The following is a 19531-nucleotide window of genomic DNA, read 5'->3' on the forward strand; positions in this document are numbered from 1 at the left end:
CTATATCACGCAATAGGAAGTCACATGTTTTCTGTGGGACAGGCAGCCAGCCAAGCATTTTATAGACGGTTTGTCTTTTATCCAAAGTACCAGGAGTGTCCCAAAACAGGCATTCATTTTTCTGCCTTCGAACTCAAAAAGTCCTCCATGCTCCCTTTCTTGATCAAATAAACTCCTACTCATCCCTCAAAACCCAGTTCTCGCAAACCTTCCTCTGTCAAGTGGTTTAGAGCATGGGCCCTGAAACCCCTGCCTAGATTTACATCCTCCTTGGCCTCTTACTTGCTGTGTGTTCTTGGGCAGATGGCTTTATTTCTCTGTGCAGTCAATTTCCCTTACAGTTGTGTTTTGAGAATTAAAGATACTATGTGTACGAACATACATGCTTGGAACAGTAGGTGGCACATAAGAGCTGCCTAATCAATGTTAGGCTTTCTTTGACCTCCTTCCCTATCAGCACTCCATCATACCTCATAGACCCTGGGTCTCAGGGGCATTTTTGGATTTGTTCATAGGTGTTCATACGTGGTTGTGGAAAGAAAGAATGTGATGTGGAGGAGATATCCAGTAGCCATGTTTTGTAGGCGTGACTGCTAAGCCCTGAGCAAAAATCCCAGCCTTCAGCAAACTTCTGAGCCCCAAATAGGCTGAGTGGAGGCCACGGAGGACATCAATTACAGAGTTGGCAAGAGATACGCATGGTCTGTTCTTGCGAGCCAGCACCAACACATCCGGTTAAACCTCTTACGCTAACTCTGCTTGGTTGTTCGGTGGTGTCCTGTGGGGTGGTGTTGAGAAGGCTTCTGAGACTGTCTGGGTGCAGAGAAGAAGGGTGACTTCATCGTTTATGGCCGTCTGCCACGGGTGACGCAGGAGAGACAGCGTATGTGTGCAAGTACTTCTCATCTCTGGACTGATGAGACTATGGGCAGAGGTCCTTTCAGGGCCGGGCAGCCAGGAGGTGGTGCATACTAGAGCTGGGCGAAGCTGTCTCATGTTTGCAAAGTACGCGTGGAGTGATCAGCTGCACCAGAAGTTGATGAACACCGCGGGGGCACGAGGCAGTGTGGCACCAAGTGTGGGTTTCGGAGTCAAGCTGAGCTGGGCTGGTACTTCCAGGCCGTTGGTGGTGCCGCCTTGGGCAGAATTGCTTCTCCTCTGTGACCCCCAGTGTCCTCATCTGACAGGAAGGGGGCGCTATCGAGAGGACTGGTTCTGTGCAGGAGGAGGAAGCCGGAGGCTCCTTGCTGGTGTTTTCTCAGGAGCGGTTGCCTTTCTCGGCTTCAGTTGGAAGCTGCAAGCGCATTGCTTGAACAGCAGCCAAGTCAGCATCATAAACCCCGAAAATCCTGTGACTGATTTCCAAGCAGCGGTAAAACTCAAGATCGCTCACAAGACTTCTCTCTCCACTTAAACATTTTCCCTCAGTTATTCTTTTCCTTTTGCAAATAGAGACAGAATAAAACGGATAGAGAGGGAAAAAAAGACGCCGCTTACCCGCACTCTGCAGATAAGCATCCACGAGTAGTTGGGCCGCAGGCACGGTCTTAAGTGAAGGACAGGGTGGGCTTGCGTTCACTGTCATCCCCAGACGGGCCAGGTTCCGACGAGATGCTGACACAGGCTTGTCTCTGTGTGGCAGTGTGTGCTACAGACAAATGCATTACCCAGGCCAGATCCTCGACTATGGAAGCTGAGCTTTTAATGACCAAATTGCTGCCTGTTTTGCTCGGGAGCCTTGGTCACCGTGTCCTTCCAAGCACTGCCGTTTACTTTTGTTCTCTGATAGCTAACGAGACTCATTGACTGTGCCCACAACCTAGCCTCCCTCCACTTGGAAGGTGTGAGCAGGGGCTCGGACTCAGGCGGAGGAGGCAGTTCCGCAGTGAAATGGATGCTCAGGAGGGCAGTCCTGGGCAGCAAGGGGCCAGGTGTGCAGGCCCCGTTCTGCTGTGTGTCTTTAGACGAGTCACTTGGCGGTTCTGGTCACAGCGAACCAGAACCTTTCACCTCGGTTGATTGGATCAGGCATTCTAAGGTGGTGCCTCTTGAACTCTGATGTGCACATAAATCACACGGGGGTCTTGTTACAATGCAGACTCTGGGTGAGCGGGTCTGGGCTGGGGCCTGGGGCTCTGCATTTTCCTCCGAAAATGGCAGTGCTCTGGTTCTTCTTGCCACTTCAACTAGATGTGTTTAAAGACGCACGAAAGTGCTTTGCAAACGGAGTGTCTGTGCCGTTGTCAGGAGTTTAATATGGGAAATAGAGACGTGCAGTTTTCATCAGCTGCTCTGCCAGGCGGTGCTTACCCAGTGCCTTGCAGGTACTTGATAGTGCACTAGATTCGGGAGCAGTGACCTGGGTTGGAGCTCCCTAACTCCTCCCGCGTGGTGATGGGGCAGAGAGAGCAAAGGTGTCGGTCCCAGACAGGCTTCAGTCTGAATCCCTGCTCTGCTGTTTCATGGTTGTGTGATCATAAGTAAGTCAGCTCACCTGTCGTGGCCTCAGTTTCCTCATCTGCTCAATGGGAATGGCATCACCATCACAGGGGTTGCAGAGAGGCGTGAAAAAGGCGATGGACGCGCTGCACCTGGCTCAGCACCTGCCAGGTGGTAGACACTCCTTCTGCACTTGTCACGGGCACACACCTGCTTCCTCAGGTCAGGGCTAAAAGGGGAGGGGGTGATAATATCCCCAAGGCACCCTTCAGCTCTCGCAACCTTGGTCTGGGGTCAGGGGATTTCTCTCGGGGGACTTGGAGGCCATTCCTGCCAGGTCAGCACAAAGGGCTTCAGGGAGTCAGAGTCCATGTCCGTCGGTCCCGAGGCACATAGTGTGTCCTCACGTCCCTGCCAGCAGTCAGCAGGCTGCGCTCCCACGAGGACCAGCAACGCTCACACTGAGGGCAACAGCGTTTGAGAGGGGATGACACAGATTTCTGTGTCGGACAGACCCGGGCTCAAGCCTCACCCAGGGAGCCTTGGTCTTCTCATCCGTAAAATGGGGTTCCTCCTGCCTGCCTTGCAGAATTAGGTGAGGATCAGCGAGAACAGTGATGATAAGCAGACAGCCCCCTCCTTATGTGCCAGACTGGGCTTAGTGCCTCGCGTGAAGCAGAGTCCTCAAAACCCCCACGGCCCTGACCTCGTGAGGCTGCCCAACTGCATACAAGTAAGGAAACTGAGGCTCAGAGAGATTACGTGACATGCCTGCAGGTGTCGTGCTGGCAAGGGGCAGAGCCACGACTGTACTGTCTCTGTTTTCTCCAGAACTGATTGTGGGGGCGGGGCTGAGCTGCGGTGGGGTCCGTGCCGCTGCTTGACAGGGGAGCAAACACACACCAGGGCAGGTGCGTGTGTATCTGATGACTTTCCGTCTGAGACCCCGGGGCTCCTTTTGGCCCGGTTTCTCTAATACCTTTTTACTAGACATCATGGTTGTGTGATCGTAAGTGAGGGCCATATCCCCTGGCCCCACTTGGCTTTGGCTTCCCGTCTGTCCGTGGGAGTGACGTCAGCATCAGAGGACAGCCCGAGAGGGTGAAGCCACATGGTGGGCGCAAAGTGCCTGAGCCGTCACATCAGGGTATTACCTCGACAGCTGAAGGATACGCTCAGCACCTGCCAGTGCCTCCTTATTCTTGCCTGGACCCCAGCCCTCCAGACTACACTTCTCTTCCTTACGTGTGTCTGAGAGATTGTCTGGGGCGTGGTTAGGAGCTCCGCAGTTGTAAGTTATATTACGGGAGCCGTAAGACCGACGCCCTGGGTGTCTCTAGCCCTGACTGTATCCTGTGTTGGCAGGCGGAACAGCTTCCGGGGCCCTGTCGGTCTTTCTAGACAGGAAGAGAGAAAGGCCTGAGAAAGGTCCTGAGGGTTGTGGACACGGCAGTCAGGTCGATAGCCTGCTGCAGAAACCAGCCTGCTCTGCAGCCACGAGGCAGTGGCTGCTGCTTCCCAGTGCTGAGGAGGGCCTGCTTCCCAGAGCCCCGCTGCGCACTGAAGTAAGTCAGGACGGATCAGGCTGTCAGGGACGGGCTTCTTCCCTCTAGCAGCGCGCGAGCCTCAGCCGCCCCAGGCTGGCCACCGTGTGTGCGCCTTTGCTCCAGCACCTGGCCTCTGACTCGCCCTCGGGAACTCCCCACAGAGAACGAACATCACTCGCCTCCAGGAGTTGGGGGGTGCAGAGGCCAGTGTGTGGAGCAGCCAGGGTGCAGGGCGGAGAACAGCAGACCCGGAGGCTGACTCCAGGTGGCTTAACCTTCTCTAGACTCAGCTTTCTCATTGTGAAATGGGATCATAGACCTGGATTCTGAGAGGCAGGGCATGTCGAAGGCTAGAGCTCGGCACGTCTGGACGTGGACCTTGGCTGGGCCAGTGCCTTCCTGGAAAGGTTACTCCATCCCTCTGGTCTTCACATTGCCCTTCTGTGACAAGGGAGGTGATGACGGCATCAGATCTCCTAGAGTTACCGTACAGATTAAGACAAAATAATGTGTGCAAAGCGCTTGGCCTGGTACTTGGCAAACTGCCAAGTAACGAGACTGTGTTTCGTCTTGCTACTCTTGGACTCATTCTTTATTCCTTCCAGGTGGTTTGTGGGAGCTGGAGAAGCAAAAAGGCCACTAAGAACTGCATGGATGTTTCTAGAGTTGTTGGGAAAATTAGCTGATGTGATGCATGTGAAAGACCCATCCCCGGTGCTCAGGAAGCCCTCAGATCAGCAGAGGCGTGTCCCCCTTACCCACTGTCACCTGCTGACAGTCTAACCGTGACAGAGAGCTAACCCTTCTGTGGCTTGTACTATGTACCAGGCATTGTTCTAAGCACTTCATAAATGTTTATTCATTTAATTCTGTGGCATATGAGGTGTGTATCATTATTATCCCCATTTTATAGATGAGGAGTCTGAGTCAGGAAGTGAAGGACCTGGAGAGGGTTATACAGATATTGAAGGGTGGAGCCAGGCGTACAACCCTGCTCCACCAGAGACAGATTCCCAGGATGTAGGCTGTGCTCCTGACGTGGATTTCCACATCTCCCCTCCCGTGTACTGCCCACGAGACCATGCTGTCCATAAGACTGCAGCCCTAGGAGCCACCTGCTCTTAGGTGGCTCCAATTCAGCTCAATCCCTGACTGAGTTCAGTGCAACTCAGCTCGACTCAAGCAGAACATGTGCCCCAGAGGATCTCAGGCCAGATGTGAGTGACTCCAGTGAATGATCCAAAACCTGGAGGTCATCTTCACGCTCGTTCTGTTCCCATGGCTCTGATGGGAATCTTATGTCCCCCATTCACAGAGAATAACACCAAGACGTTACGTGCGCAAAGCAGTGTAGAGTTTTGAAATCCTTTTATGTTTGAGCTTGTTTGTAACACATGTTTGCTAAGCCAGGCCAGCTTGGAAGCAGAGAAAAAGAGATGATACGGAGAACACTTAATAATTCGTACTATTAACGGGGCAGCTCCTGTGTTCTACACACCATGCTAGGTGTTTAGCAAACATGATCTCATTTAACCTGGCAACTCGGGGAATGAGATATTCTGGGTATTTTTAAAGATGAGGTACTTGAGGTGTGGACAGGCTGAGTAACTTTTCCAAGTCACAAAGCTGGTCGGAGGCTGAGTGGTTTCCGAAGGCTGTGTCCTCCTGGAGCTCTGCCCTGCCTCCATGGGCAGGTCATTCAGGGAAACCAGAAAGAAATCAGGGCACAGGGGAATAAGCGATGACAAGAGGTGTGTCCTTCCATTACCTGCGAACTGTAAGTTCTAGGCTGGATGGAAGCAGGTTTCCCGCACCAGGACGGAGTCAGGGCCGCTTTTTGGACCTGGCATGATTTCACGCCTTCCCCAAACGCACGATTCTTGCTGAGCTGACACGATGCTCGCAACGCTGTATTCACACTGCAGGTGTCTTAGGGTTTGGGTTGGAAGGAGACCACAGAGCAGCGCCCTCAAGCTCCTCGCCTTGGGCTGTGCGGACGGTGGCTACCAGAGGGGACCCCTCAGAGCCGGGTAGCCGAGAGACCAGAGCTGGGGCCTCCATGTAGCGTTTGCTGGGGTTGATGAAATCAAAAGCTTTAGAAGGAAGGAGAATTGAGATTTGCTTTTTAAAAATGAACATTAACCACATTATCGATCCTTTCTTCGTTTTTTGCTTCCTCTTTGTCTTTGGGGTCCCTGGGGTGTGCTTGCTGTGGGCTTCGCGTACAGTAAAAATCGTGGTAATTAAAATGCTAACTTAGACCAAAAAGGAGAGCTCACCGTGGAAAGGGGTAGAGAGTCTGTCTAGTGAGCCCAGAAATGGCACGCTGCTGGTTTGAGCTCCTCCTGCTTCAAAGGGAGGTGGCTTCTGCTGAGAACGAACGGCCGGCCGCTCCAAGGCCTATCCGTTTTTCTTTTCTTTTGTCTGGATCCCCGTTCGCATTTTTCCTTTGCTTGGAGACGTTAGCTCTGGGAGGTGGCATATGGCTCACTGCAACGGCCACTTCAGACAGCCACTTAGAATCCCTGGCTCGCCATTGTCCGAGCATGTGATCTTGACCGTGGTTCTTAACCTCGCTCAGCTTCAATTCCCTCATTCATTAAATCAGGATGGGGACACCCTACATGCTGGATGTCGGGGCCTGCATCGCTCAGCAGTTGGTAACTTATTTTTAAGATGATTTTTGGGGTGGGCATCTTAATAGAACAGACTTTTCCCCTTGGGGGACGTTAGCACGTCACCTCTCAGCTCGTAAATTATGAAATATCTTCTCCCCCTGCCGGGCTGTCAGACAGCCTGGCGGAGCCGCAGACCTCACAGGGCCCAAACAGGAGTCGGATTTGTCAAAGAGCAGGACTGACGCGTGCACAATGTAGCTGCCGCAGTCTTTCCTCTGCTGTGCTCCACGCTTTTCTCTGGAGTCGCGCTGTGGCTCCAGGACGGCCTCCTGCTGTCCTGAGATGGTAGGGTTCCTTCAGCTCTTGGCTCATGGGTGATGCCTGGTTCTGTCTCTGGCCAAGCCAGCAATCTTCCCCTCGTTTCTGTTGCTGCACACAGCTATTCTGATCATGCACAGAAGGGAGGGAGAGGAGGCATGCGCTGCAGTGAGGCAGAGTGGGGTTTGCCCCCAGCTTCCAGACCCGCCTGTGAACTCTCAGCACCCACTTCCTCGGTGGCACGATAAGGCAGAGTAGTCCTGCCTTCCCCATAGCTTTGTCATAGGGAGTAAATGAAGTACCTGTCAGACAAGCACTTAGCTGAAGGCATACATGTTAGGTGTTATTATGTCTGCCTTTTTTTTTTTTTAACGAGAAACTCTTTGCACTGTTTCTTCACCCATCTTGCTAAAATCTTCTGAGATAGAACACAAAGAGATCCCTAAAAGAATGCTCAGAGTCAGATGTTTCACTCTCCATGGCCTTCCCACACAGAGGGGGCATCTGTTACATTGCCCTTGCTGAGTCTTCTTTTGCAAACATCCTCACCCCAGAGAGTCAACTGGGCCTTGATCCCCATCTCCAGCTTACCGGAGTGGGCCCAATCAGATCATTCCATTCGTGTGGCAGCAGGAAAGGGGAAGGAAGGAAAGAGCAAAGGGGTCTCTTCTCCCTCAACACCTTCTAAAGAACCTTCTGGGAATCCTCCCTTCCCCTCATCCCTGCCCCATAACTGTTTGCATCTCATTGGCCAGAATGTGGTCATGTGGTCGCACCTGGCAAGGGAGACTGAGAAATGTAGTCTTTTAGTGGAGTGTTGAATCTAGGTGTTGATACTGGCCAATAAGGGGAAATCAAAGAGGCACCTGCAGCTTTACCACTCTCCCTACGAGTTTACCTGCCACACAGACAGCCAGAGTGGTGGCCAAGGTTGGGGAGGATGGCAGGTGTCATTAGTCTGAGAAGTCAGCAGAGGGTGGATGTCAAAACCTCCTTGGCTTGGTTTTTGAGACCTTCCATGATCTGGCCCTTAACTGCCTTTTGGCCTCCTTGCCCTCTGCTCCCCCTCAGGGGCACACAGGGTGACTGCGGTGTATGGGATCACACTTTCCCGTGTGGCCAAGGTTGGGAGTTTAAAATGATTAGAGAATCAAGCGCTGGACTTCAAGGTTGATATTCCTGGAATCAAGGTTGATTTCGTCTTCCAGCCCTCCTTGGAGACTGGAAATCAGCATGGCCTGGGGGGAAAGCTCTCTGGAGCAGGTCACTTGGCCTGGATTCTTCCTTCTGCTTGGTATGACCTCAGGCACCCTCACAGCAGAGGGATGAATGGTGGCCTCTCCAGTTCTTTCCATCCTTCTGGGATTCTAATGGAATTGCCTCTCCCTGTCCTGGTTCCAAGTTTCTGTTGTCCCTAAGCTTCTTACCATTGTCTTCACCTCCTGCTTATAAATGTTTAAAAATATTCACTTGACGCACAGTGGGATTATAGACTCTCTCATTTCCGAAATGAAAAGCAGCTCATGCATTATTCAAGAAAAATATTGTATTATTGAACAAAGGATGCATGCGTTCATCCCTTATTATGCATTCCAGTCTTTGCTATCTTATTAGTAGATGTGTTCTGTGAGCATTTCACTGATGGGGTTTGTAAACAAAGGCAGAGATCAAATGCTAGTGTGTTTCGATAGCAAGATTAAGAGATGATTGTGAAGCCGTCTGTTGGCATGCCTCGGAGGTCATCTGGTCTACCCAGTGCCCGGGCTCCTCCCTATTCTTACCCACTGGAAGTTTACCCTTGGCTTAAAATCTTCCAGTGATGGGAAGCTTACCGCTCTGATTTCCTCTTTGTGGAGTTTGGCAGGATGTTTCTCTCACATGGGCTGAAATCTCTCTTCCTGTGGCCCCTACTTAGTTTCCACACCAGACAGTTCTGTTCCCATTTCTCCACGACAGGTCTTATGTGAAGACGGCGATTGCCATCACCCACCCAGGTTCTTTGAAAGACTAAATACTCCCTGAGTCTTCAGCAACTGCCCATTGCACAAAACGAGAGCCACCTGGACCTACCAGATATTCAAAGAGCATCTTCTTTATGTTCCAGGCACTTTGATAAACGTGTTTATAGCTTCTAGCAGGGATCAAAATTCACTCCACGTCTCTCCAGCCCTGTCTCCCAGTGCTCTCCCCTCACCCTCATTCTTCAGCCTCCCTGGCTTTCTAGTCCTCCAGCACACCGAGCTCCTCCTTGCTCAGGGCCTTTGCACATGCCCTCTTCACTGCCTGGGAGGCATTCCCAAGGTCTTCATATCCGCTGCCCACTTCTCACCATGCAGCTGTCAACTGAAAGGACACCTACTCCGAGAAGCTTCCTTGGACTTCTGTCTAAACCAGAATCTCTGTCCCATTTCTACCCCAGCACTCTCCACCCTATTACCCTGTTTTATTTTTCTGCAGCACCTTGCATTAAATCCGTCTATTCAGCAAATCTTTACTGAACACCTACTATGTGCCTCCGATTGCTAGGAAGCTGAGCTACATTGAAAAATGTAACAATGATTCTTGCCTTCACAGAGCTTACGTTATCTCAGGAGAGACAGAAAATACACAGCAAACACGGATGAATGATCATTTTGTCGTTTCAGAGATGTGATTTCCGCAAGGACAATTTTAATACATGAAATAATCTTTTTTTATTTGTTTATATATTTATTGTTTGTCTCTCCTCCCTAGAAAGTAAGATCTGTGAGGGTAGACTTTGTCTTATTTCTGTCTGAACCCAGTATCTGGCACATTGTAGGCACTCAGTGGATTTTTGTGGCATGACTGTCGAATGCCTATCTGACAAGATAAGAGGCCACGGCAGAGATTTTTGTCCAAGGTATAACATAAAATCCATGCCATTGTTATCTGTACCCTCCATTTCTCCATGTGAGTTTTGTGGTTTTTTAGGTCTTGCCTCTCTCCTTCCTTTCCCATCTTTCCCATAGAACCGCAAGAAGAAAGGATTTATATCCACGTGCAGCTAGCACATCCCATGATATGGCTTGACAGAGCAAAGGCTAGCATTCCCATTTTGCAGATGAAGAAACTGAGGCTCAGGCCATGCAGGTTTAGGGGCAGAGTGTGGACTTGAACCAGGGTCCTTTCCGCCAACAGGAAGACCAGCGGGAAGCCCACCCCCTTTGGCGTTCCCGCGCCATCCCCAGGCCAGAGCTTCTGTGAGTGGCACAGGCGATGGATGGGTTGTCCGTGAGGACTCTCAGGAGAGTGGACTCCTCACCCCCTCCTCCAAGTCGAGCACGGAGGTGGAATTTTCCCGAGAGCGAATGTGCTGCTTCACAGCTCCCTCTGAACCAGTGCAGTCAGGGGCAAATACAGCTCTGCCTGATGGAGCCTCTTAAACAGATCCAAATAAGTAAGCAGGAAGCTTTGAATAATTGGCTTTTGCTTCTCAAAGCCAATTGTTATCAAAATGAATCCTTCCTTCTGCCTCTTTCATTACATTTAACTAAATTGTCTCTGGGTCTCGGCAAAAAGGTTAACTCTTTTACTTCCAGATGTTTTCAAGACGACACTCCCTTCCCTTTCTACAGAATTTTAGGATTCACACGGTCCTTTCCTACAAACGACAAATGTGATTTCAGTCCAGGCAATACACACCGTCCTGTGATGTGGGAAGGCACTTTAAAGGCCGGGCATCCATGGATGGATGCATACGTTTTTCAACAACAGAAAGCTTCTTTCCAATGGACATAAAAATAAAGGGAATTTACTGATATAGAACAGAAATGTCCAAAGGAAGTACCAATTTTGGGTGCAGTGTGATTATTACTATGCCTTCATTTCTCTGTGATTTGTTTTTTTTTTTAGTTATTTTGCAAGTCAGATTCACTCTCAAGCTGGTTTCTTTCATGGCTGCGATATGGATACAACAAGCAACGCTTCACGCTTTCTCATGCGCATCCTCAGGGCAGAAAGAGGAATGTGTTTCCACATTCCACGCAAGAGGCTGGAGATTCGTGGGTCACATGCCCGCCCCGAACTGGGGACCGTGGCTGGGGACTGACCGATACTGGTCGGCTTCAGCCAGTCAGAGCTTACCCCCCCCCCCCCGCCCCCCCCCCGGCTTCAGGGCGCGAAGTCGGTTTTGCCCAAAGCATATTGATGCTGTCAGAGGGAGGGGAGAGGCTACAGGTGACGGACAGGAAGCTGACAACGTTTGTGCTGCAGGTCCACATTAGGGTAGGAAGAACTGAGGAGTGAGTGGTTTCTTTAAGGGCATTTTGGTTACTTGGTAGTGGAGCGGAGACTGGAAGCTAGAGTCTCATCTTTGAATTCAGAGGTAAGTCCACACACCAAATCCTCCTTCGTCCTTCGGCAGTGCTGACTTTGTGGTCTTCCTCTTGTTCAGAGGCTGGACAGTAGCAGCGGAGTAGGACGTTAGGCATGCGGGACGGCTTCCTTCATGGCTTGCGGATACCAGAAACCCCATGTAATTACCTTCTTTTGGGCTGTAACATTGCTCATTTAGGCATCAGCCGATACTCACTGGGCTGGGAACACTGGCTGGCCTGGACCATCTGGAAACCTGTCTTTTAATCAAGCATCTTTTAGTTGCAAATAAGAGGAACTGATTCAAGCCAGGCTGAGAAAAAAAAAGGAGGGGCTTTACTCTAAGTGTGGGATTCTCCATCTCATCCCCTGTCTTCCCATAACATACGATTACGACATAATAGTGGACGCCGAAAAGTTTAGTAACAGTACACGCATAGCTGTGGACAATCGATTGACCGTCAAGGCTCTTGCATCCTGTTCGGTAGCTTACGTTGGTCTTTCAGGGTGATACTCTGTTCCTGTTGTTACATCTGGGTTTAGGCGACTTCAGCTAAAACCTAACTCCATTTGCATATACTCCAGCTAGCTCATTTAGGCTTAATTAGATGCATGTGCTCAAGAACAGGGGGGAGCCTGAAGAGTTTCTCAGGAAATGAAGGTGAGGACGAATCGGAAATCTGGATGGCCAAGTCCATTCACCTCCTTATCTGGCTCAGATGCTCTGTCGCTGAGGCCTCAACGGTGTGCCACTTTGTCCCAAGCTTGCGTTCTGCTTCTGGTCCCATGGGTCCAAGCCAGAGACTGCTCCGGGCTGCCAGGAGACTTGCTGGTTTTGTAAAGTTCCTTCCACTCACTCTCCTGCAATAGCTGGGAGAATGGAGAATTTCTTGGCTGTTCAAATATTCAAACAGTACAAGTCAGGGTGAGCTGTCTTCTCCATGTCCTTAAGAAGACGCTGGATGGCCCTTTTTGGAGATGGTAAGAGAGTGGCCTTCTTGTATATGCGGATTAAATAATTGTGAATGATCCCTTCCCATTCATGGACTTCATAATTTCCTCCTCTTCCCCGAAAGATCCCAATGCTGAGATGACCCTATGAGGAAGCAGTGCCTTCTCCCAAGGATGAATTAATTCCTCCTTTGCTTCCCCCATGAATTCTCTAGAGTTTCTTTGCTCCACTTGCACAGCCTCAGCATTAGTTAAGAGCTTGCTGGAAATGTAAACTCTCAAACCTCATCCCAGACCTTGAAGCAGAATCTGTATTTTAGTAATATTTTGTAGGTCACTCACATGTGCATTGAACTTCGAGATGCACTGCTGTAGAAAATGTCTCTATTACGTGCAGTCTTTCTTTGCACTTGTTGTATTGCTTACCTGTGTCCAGGAGGTCATGTCTTACCTGCAACAGTGATGTCTATTCACAAGGGTATCCCCATCTCCTATGGAGGAGCTGGTATCTAGGGGATATTCAGTAGCTATTGGATGGATGGATGGATGGATGGATGCATGCATGCATGCATGGGTAAAGCACGTTTCACTGCCTGTCTGGGAGGTCACCTGCCCTAGTGGAAGAAGGAAACAGACAGATGGGATAGCTCTGGGGGTGTGTTCTACCCTGCCTCCCAGAGTCCCTTTTGGGATGGAGCCCCAGTTGCCCACAGTGGTGACCTACTCACAACACACCCTGTATCGGTTCCTTTCCCTTCCCTGACTTATTTCCCTCTGGTGCTTCTTGGGATCTCCTTACAAATGCATGGCGTTCAAACCCTTACCTTAGGATCTTCTCAGAAACCAAATCAAAGACAGCATCCACTGCAGCCAACCTCTTCTCATCATCTGACATTATGGTAAGCACCTGTGTGCATGATCTCATTTAATCTTTGCAGCAGCCCTGGGAGGTAGGGACCACTAGTTCTCCATAATACGAAGAAAATGTAGCTCGGGCAGGCAGAATGATGTGCTACAGCTCCCCAGCTGGTGATGGGTCGAGCCAAGGTTTGGACCTGTTGATGTTTGGTTTCACACCTCATGGTCTTTACAGACTCACCTCCCAAGACTTTGTGTTTTATCACCTGAGATCACGAATGTGAAGATGCTTGGTGAAGGTTAACAGCTCAATTGTCATTATCGTGTTTCTAGGATAAGCAGACTTTGTCAAAATCTTTCTTTCCAAGCAATTAGGACAAGTCAGCCAGGGCTTGAGTTACAAGGGGGTGTGATAAGGATACTTTGGAGGGTCCTCATGTTAGGATTCCGAGGGACCACAGGAAAATGGGGAAGTGCTGAGTCTAGGGACAGGGGGGATCTTGTTGGTAGAATAGGATGAGGCTGGATAATTCAAGGAGAAGATGTGGGAAAGCCGGAATGATCTGGATCCCTCTGTGGACACAGTCTGTGTATGGTGCTTGGGTGTTGAGGCACAGCTAAGGACCATGGTAGACAAGAGTGGAAGTAGGAAGCAGGATTTTGTGTCGTTCAGGGCAGTCAGAGTTGGGTGCCTGGTATAAGTAAATTCTCCATGGCAGAGTGGCAAACAGCTTTTCTCTCATATGTCAGCCCCCGGGCACTGAGAGTGGCTTCCTGGAGCTCTGTGCAGAGGGCAGTTCTGAGGCTGCTTCTCACCTCAGAGTGAAAGAAAGGCACGATTGATTAGTGATGTCTGCCAGGGGCACAGGCGTGGAGTGTCGGTGCACGTGCCACATGGAGGGACAGACTGGATTCCAGCGTGAGTCAGAAGTATTCCTCCGGTTAGGACTGAAGCAACATTTACATTTCAAGTAGGCTTCCACTTTTGAAAGGGACGGTTTCCCCTTGAAGAGAGTTTATCTTTAATTTGAACATATGTGGCTAAACTCAGGCAATATGCAGAATCAGAGCTTGATTGTAATTCCCGAGGACAAGGAAGAGGAAAATCAGTGCATAATTTACTGAGTAGGACTCATACAGAAGAGGAACCTGTATGCATTGATGCATTGAGTGCCTGCCTTCCTCCCTCCCCTCCCCTCCCCTCCCCTTCCCATACCTTCTTTCCTCCTCATGGTGCCTTCTGTTGGGTGTGCTTTGGTGATGCTGAGTCTCATCATAACCTTTTCTGAGTCTGTGATCTGCCCCTCCAGACACTCTGGCTTCTTTGTCTTGCCTAAGCAGCAGGGACAAGTCCTGACTGTTGGAATTTTATTTTCTTAACTTGCTGCCTTTAGGGGAGGGAGGCAAAGTTCCCCTGCACAGGTCACGGCGTATGGTGCATCTGCCTGTGAGGAGTGCTGCACAGGAACTATAAATAATGCAGGCACTTGTGCCCTTGAGTTTGGAGTGCATGTAGAATCTGCTGCATCATGTAACTTACTAAAGCTCCGTGCAGACCTGCATGGGGGTGGAGGTGGGGGTTGGCCAGGCTCACACGTAGTTTAACCCACGACTGGTGTCCTTGACTTCACAGTGCCCTTGGGAACCAAGGTGGAGTCCCACGCAATGGTCTTGTCATGAATTCACGTTGGGACAATTTCATATTTAATTAATAATTGTCAGGGTAGATGGTTTCACAGTGTACTCCACACTGAGGCTCTGGAATAGGAAGTGGCTTTTCTAAAATGAGCCTTGCACTCAGCACTTTCCTGGGGGAGAGGGGAGATACTGCTCTTCCGGTGCAAAAGGATCATTCGGAAGTGCAGTTAGATGGAGTATTTTGCCACAGAAGAAGGATGGGAAGCGGATTTCTTTGGTTGGCAGTAGGTGCGTGGTACTTTACTAAGCAGGGAAGATTGAGGCTGAGGCTGGGATCGGTGGGCTGAAATGCCAAGACTGATACAAAATGTCTGCCATGAGCAGAGCTGGGGAAGAACCAGGAGATGCCCGTATGTGCCAGCCCTTCTCCAAGAGGAAGTTGTCTCGAAAAACAGGGCACGTGGAACAGACACCAACTCTTCTGGAAGTGAAAAAGAATTGGATGAGGTCCATCCGGACCACCCGTCACTGGAGGGACAGTTTGGATTTAGACATTGGCAGTCTCCAGGAAGAGCTAGCCTCTCCATCCTCCACTGTTTCCTAAGAGCATGAGCCAAAAGTATTGTTTAAGACCTAATGCAAATGAGGTTTTCAGGCAGAGGAGAGACAGGAGAGAGGAAAGCCAATACCTCCTTTTGGCACTGGGCACTGACTAGCAGAACCGTGAAGGAGATGGCTTTGTGGAACCACCTCAAAAATAGCGTGTCATTTTCCTGGAATTTCCATGTCTTCTAAAGCAGCGCAGTGAAGAGAGTTCGCTCAGCTTTCACGCGGATTCAAATCCTGACTCCATCATCTGTTGCCTGAATAACCTTGGACAGGTCCCGTGAACTTTTGGAGTCTGATTTTCTTTGTGTATAAATTAAGACTAAGACCACAAGACCCGTTTAACTGATAAGATTTGGCCAAAAGTAGAATGTGACTACCTTCCACGTAGAATCGACAGGTGTGGACGCAACTAGGACAGTGTCCGGGCAGATTCACAAAGGGACGGACCACCCTGATTTTGCCTCCTCTTTTGCTCCTACCCTTGAGGTCCTGGATCCCCTCTTAGAGGTCACGCCTTCCAGAATGTCTCCAGAAGAGACGAAAAGAGCTTCCGATCTTGGGGGATTTGGTCATTTTATCAAGAGACTCTGCAAGAAACAGCAGTGTGGAGGTTTAAGCTTGTCTCGCGGGCGATGATTCAGCCTGGCTGTCTGGGTCAGCGCCTCCCCTTCTTTGTGAATGTCCTGCGTGTGGAGTTTTGCCCCTTGCTTTTCTGTAGCGGGGAGAGGGAGACCAGGACCGCTTCCCACCCAGGTCTCTATGAAGCCCCAGAGTGAGGATCGCTGCCAGATGCTTTCCTGCCGTCTGGTTCTTTCTGGAGCCAAGTTCTGCCTCTCCTTTTTGAGGTTCTGGAATCACGCAACCCTTACAGCCCCAGGGAGAACGAGGTTTCTGTTAGAGCCAAAAAAGGCCCCAGACAGGAAGGACCTGGGGAGATGGCAGGGCGGTCCTTACCCAAGTAGCTCTACTGGCAGAAGGAAAGTCTGTGCAGAGGTCTGGGCCCATGACCTTCTCTGCCTCAAGGTGAGCCAGAAATCTCTAGCAGCCAGTGCATGGGTAAGTCAAGGTTTCCTAGCTTGTGTTCTTACAACCCTCCATGCCGGTTAAATATAGTTGTGCTCCTGTGACAGGAATCCATGCCAATCGTAGATTTTTCCTTCTCCTACTTCACCTAAGACCAACCACCATCCCTCCATCCTTGGCCCTAGCTGTGTAGACACTAGGTCTGTCAGGGTCCTAGGTCTACCAGGGTCTTTCCTCACTCTGAAATTTAAGCCGCAGTAATTCTGTTTTTGTTTTTGTTTCTTCCCTCCTAGCCTGGTTATTGAGACAGGATCAAGGCTGGCATCCTGCTCTTGCCTCCTGCTTCTCCTCTTGCAAGCCGAGAGGCCCGGCTGTCTGTGTCCAGAGTCAGGCACCTGCTGGGCTTCGGGGTTGGGTTTATTCCCATGTCTCACCCACGGAAGAGAAAGGCCCTGGTCGCCGGGCCTCTTTGAGAGCACTGAGACGTGGAGCCCGGGAGGCATCTCCCCACGGGCAATCAAGGCAGAAGCTAAAGCCGATTTTTCTGTTTTCTGGCAGCAGCCGTTGCTTGCCTTCTCCCTCTGGGGAAATTAGCTTGCTGGCTCAGAGCGAGGGAAAATAAACAAGTCCAACCTGAAATATGCATTAGGGTTTGGCTATTTTTGGAGGTTTCCAAGATTGAAAATGGCTGACGGCTGACCAGTTCCCATCTGTCCCGAATTACGTTTCAGCAGCTTTGCAGGGAGTGTGCGGGCGCCCATCAGAACCTTGAGCTGAGATTGGCAGTGACCTGTGGATCTGGTCGAAAGAACTGCGGCCCTAACTGGCTCATTTCTCTTAGTGACCAGCTCCGAGAGGAGGTGGACGAGGGATCTGGGTCAGGATGGGACCATGGTTTTGAAATCAAGGGAGAGCAGGGGCTGGTTGCGTTTCCCCCGACTGATGGACTTGGAGCTTCGGACACGTTTTGGTCCTTCTGCATCAGGAGGAGGGGGAGGTCCCATTCATCTACCACCAGATTGTGAGTGTACCAGACACAGGGATTACCTCTGCTATGGACTGAATGTCTGTTCCCCCCGGCCCCCCCAAACTCATATGAGCCCTAATGTGACAGTTTGGGGAGGTGTGCCTTTGAGGGGTGATTAGGTCATGAGGGTGGAGCCCCCTGGTGGGGAGGAGAACTAACGCTTTCTTTTCCCCCACCGTGTGAGGACAGGGTGAGAAGATGGCCATCTGCAGACCAGGAAGAGCCAGCCCCTCACCAGACACCAGATGTGCCGGCACCTTGACCTTGGACTTCAGCCTCCAGAACCGTGAGAAATCAGTATTTGTTGTTTCAGCCCCCAGTCTGCGTTGTTTTGTTACCACAGCCCAAGCTGACCAAGGCAGCATCTCTCTTATCCACAGCCCTCAGTAAAATGCCTGGTGCGTAGTAGGTGCTCAGTAAGTGTGTGTTCAGTAAGTGGGGGTGAGGTCGGGGAGAGCAAATACTGAACATTGCTGTGGCCTTGCCTCTGCGCTTTATACGCTGTCTCACTCACAGACCCATTTTACAGATTCGGAAATAGAGATGAGAACACATTTTATCCGTGTCCACCCTTTGCCCTCGTCACTGACTGTGGCTGTCCCCACCTTGGTACCTGTCGCTCTCTGCATGAGGGCTCTCTCTCAGCCCAGTGTAGGGCAGCCCGCAGCATCATGGAGTTGAAGCCCCAGGAGCAATGATTCCTGGGAGACTGGAGAATGAACACCCCTTCAGATGGGGCAGTTCAGGGGCACCGTCTATACCGTTTTGCAGAGCCACCTGCTGGCTACCAGAGAGGTGCCCACAGTGATAGGCACCATGGGCATCCATGGGCCCTGTCTTGGCTCCTTTCCTTCCCACACCCTTCCTCGGGCTCCTGGGCTCACCTCCTGAGTGCACTAGTTGCTTTGAGTGTCTGGTCTTTCTTGCTCCTGGGGGTGCCAGCCCGAGATTCTGGGGGTCCCGTGGGCCGGCCTGGGGCAGGGAACTGAGAGACCGGGAGGCCTGTCTCACTCCCCACCCTCTGTCTGGGTGGGGACCGGGTGTGCTTCTCACTCCCCACCCTCTGTCCTTTCTCCCATCCCTCCCCGTGGGGGAGCTGAGCAGCAGACGGAGTGCTGCTCACACACACAGACGGCCCTCAGGTGCCCCTTTCAACTCACCAGGGGCTGGCACGCTCACCGGGGGACCAGTGCACTTGTCGGGGGGCTGGCACACTTACCAGGTTGTTGACACACTCGCTAGGGAGCTTACACACTCACGGGGGGGGCAGTGCACTCCTGGAGGGGCTGACACACTTGCTGGGAAGCTGACACGCTCAGGAGGCTGACAGGCTCACTGAGGAGGAGAGCAGCGGAGCCAGAAGTGACGTTGAGTGTGAATCGAGAGACGAGGGTCCAAGCCGTGGTCTGCCTCCCAGAGTCGTGTGGGTCCCGCAAGCTCCCTGTGCTCCCCGGGCCTCCCTTAGAAGGAGGTGACGCAACACCGTCACTGGGTGACGCCCAGGTGTCCTCTGACGGACGACTGGATAAACACAGTGTGGTAGATCTGTACTTGGAATACTCAGCCATGAAGGAACCTGGTACTGACACGTGCTATGATGTGCGTGAACCTTGAGAACACGATGCTGTGGGAGGACCCCAGACATGAAAGGTCGCAGATTGTGTGATGCCGATTCAGTGAAATTTCCGGAGCAGCTAAATCCATGCAGACAGAAAGTAGGTTAGTGATTTCCAGGAACTTGGGCAAAAGGGATTTGGGGGTGCCTGCCTAATGGGTCTGGGCTTTCCTTCTGAGGTGCCAAAAGTCTCTTAGAATCAGATAGAGGTGTTGCCTGCACGATATTGTGGACATACTAAATGCCACTGAATCGCTCACGTTAAAATGGTTCACGGTTAATTTGACATAGGTGGATTCCATAGGTGGATGGAAGGGTGTGTGACTGGGTAACCTAGTGGCTAGGGAACCTAGTTCCCTGGCTGCACATCTGGGCCACCTGGGAGCTTTCAGGATACTGATGTCGAGCCCCATGCCAGAGACTCTGATTCCATGGGTCATTTTTAAAAGCTCTCCCCAAGATCCTAACCTGCGGCAAGGTTCAGAATCACTGATCAGCGTCTGAGGTTCCTGCCATCTCTGTGTTTAGTGTGAATTTGAGTCAGTATACCCCC

This window comes from Panthera uncia, chromosome E3 (assembly GCF_023721935.1).
Source record: "Panthera uncia isolate 11264 chromosome E3, Puncia_PCG_1.0, whole genome shotgun sequence".
NCBI classification, from domain to species: Eukaryota; Metazoa; Chordata; class Mammalia; order Carnivora; family Felidae; genus Panthera; species Panthera uncia.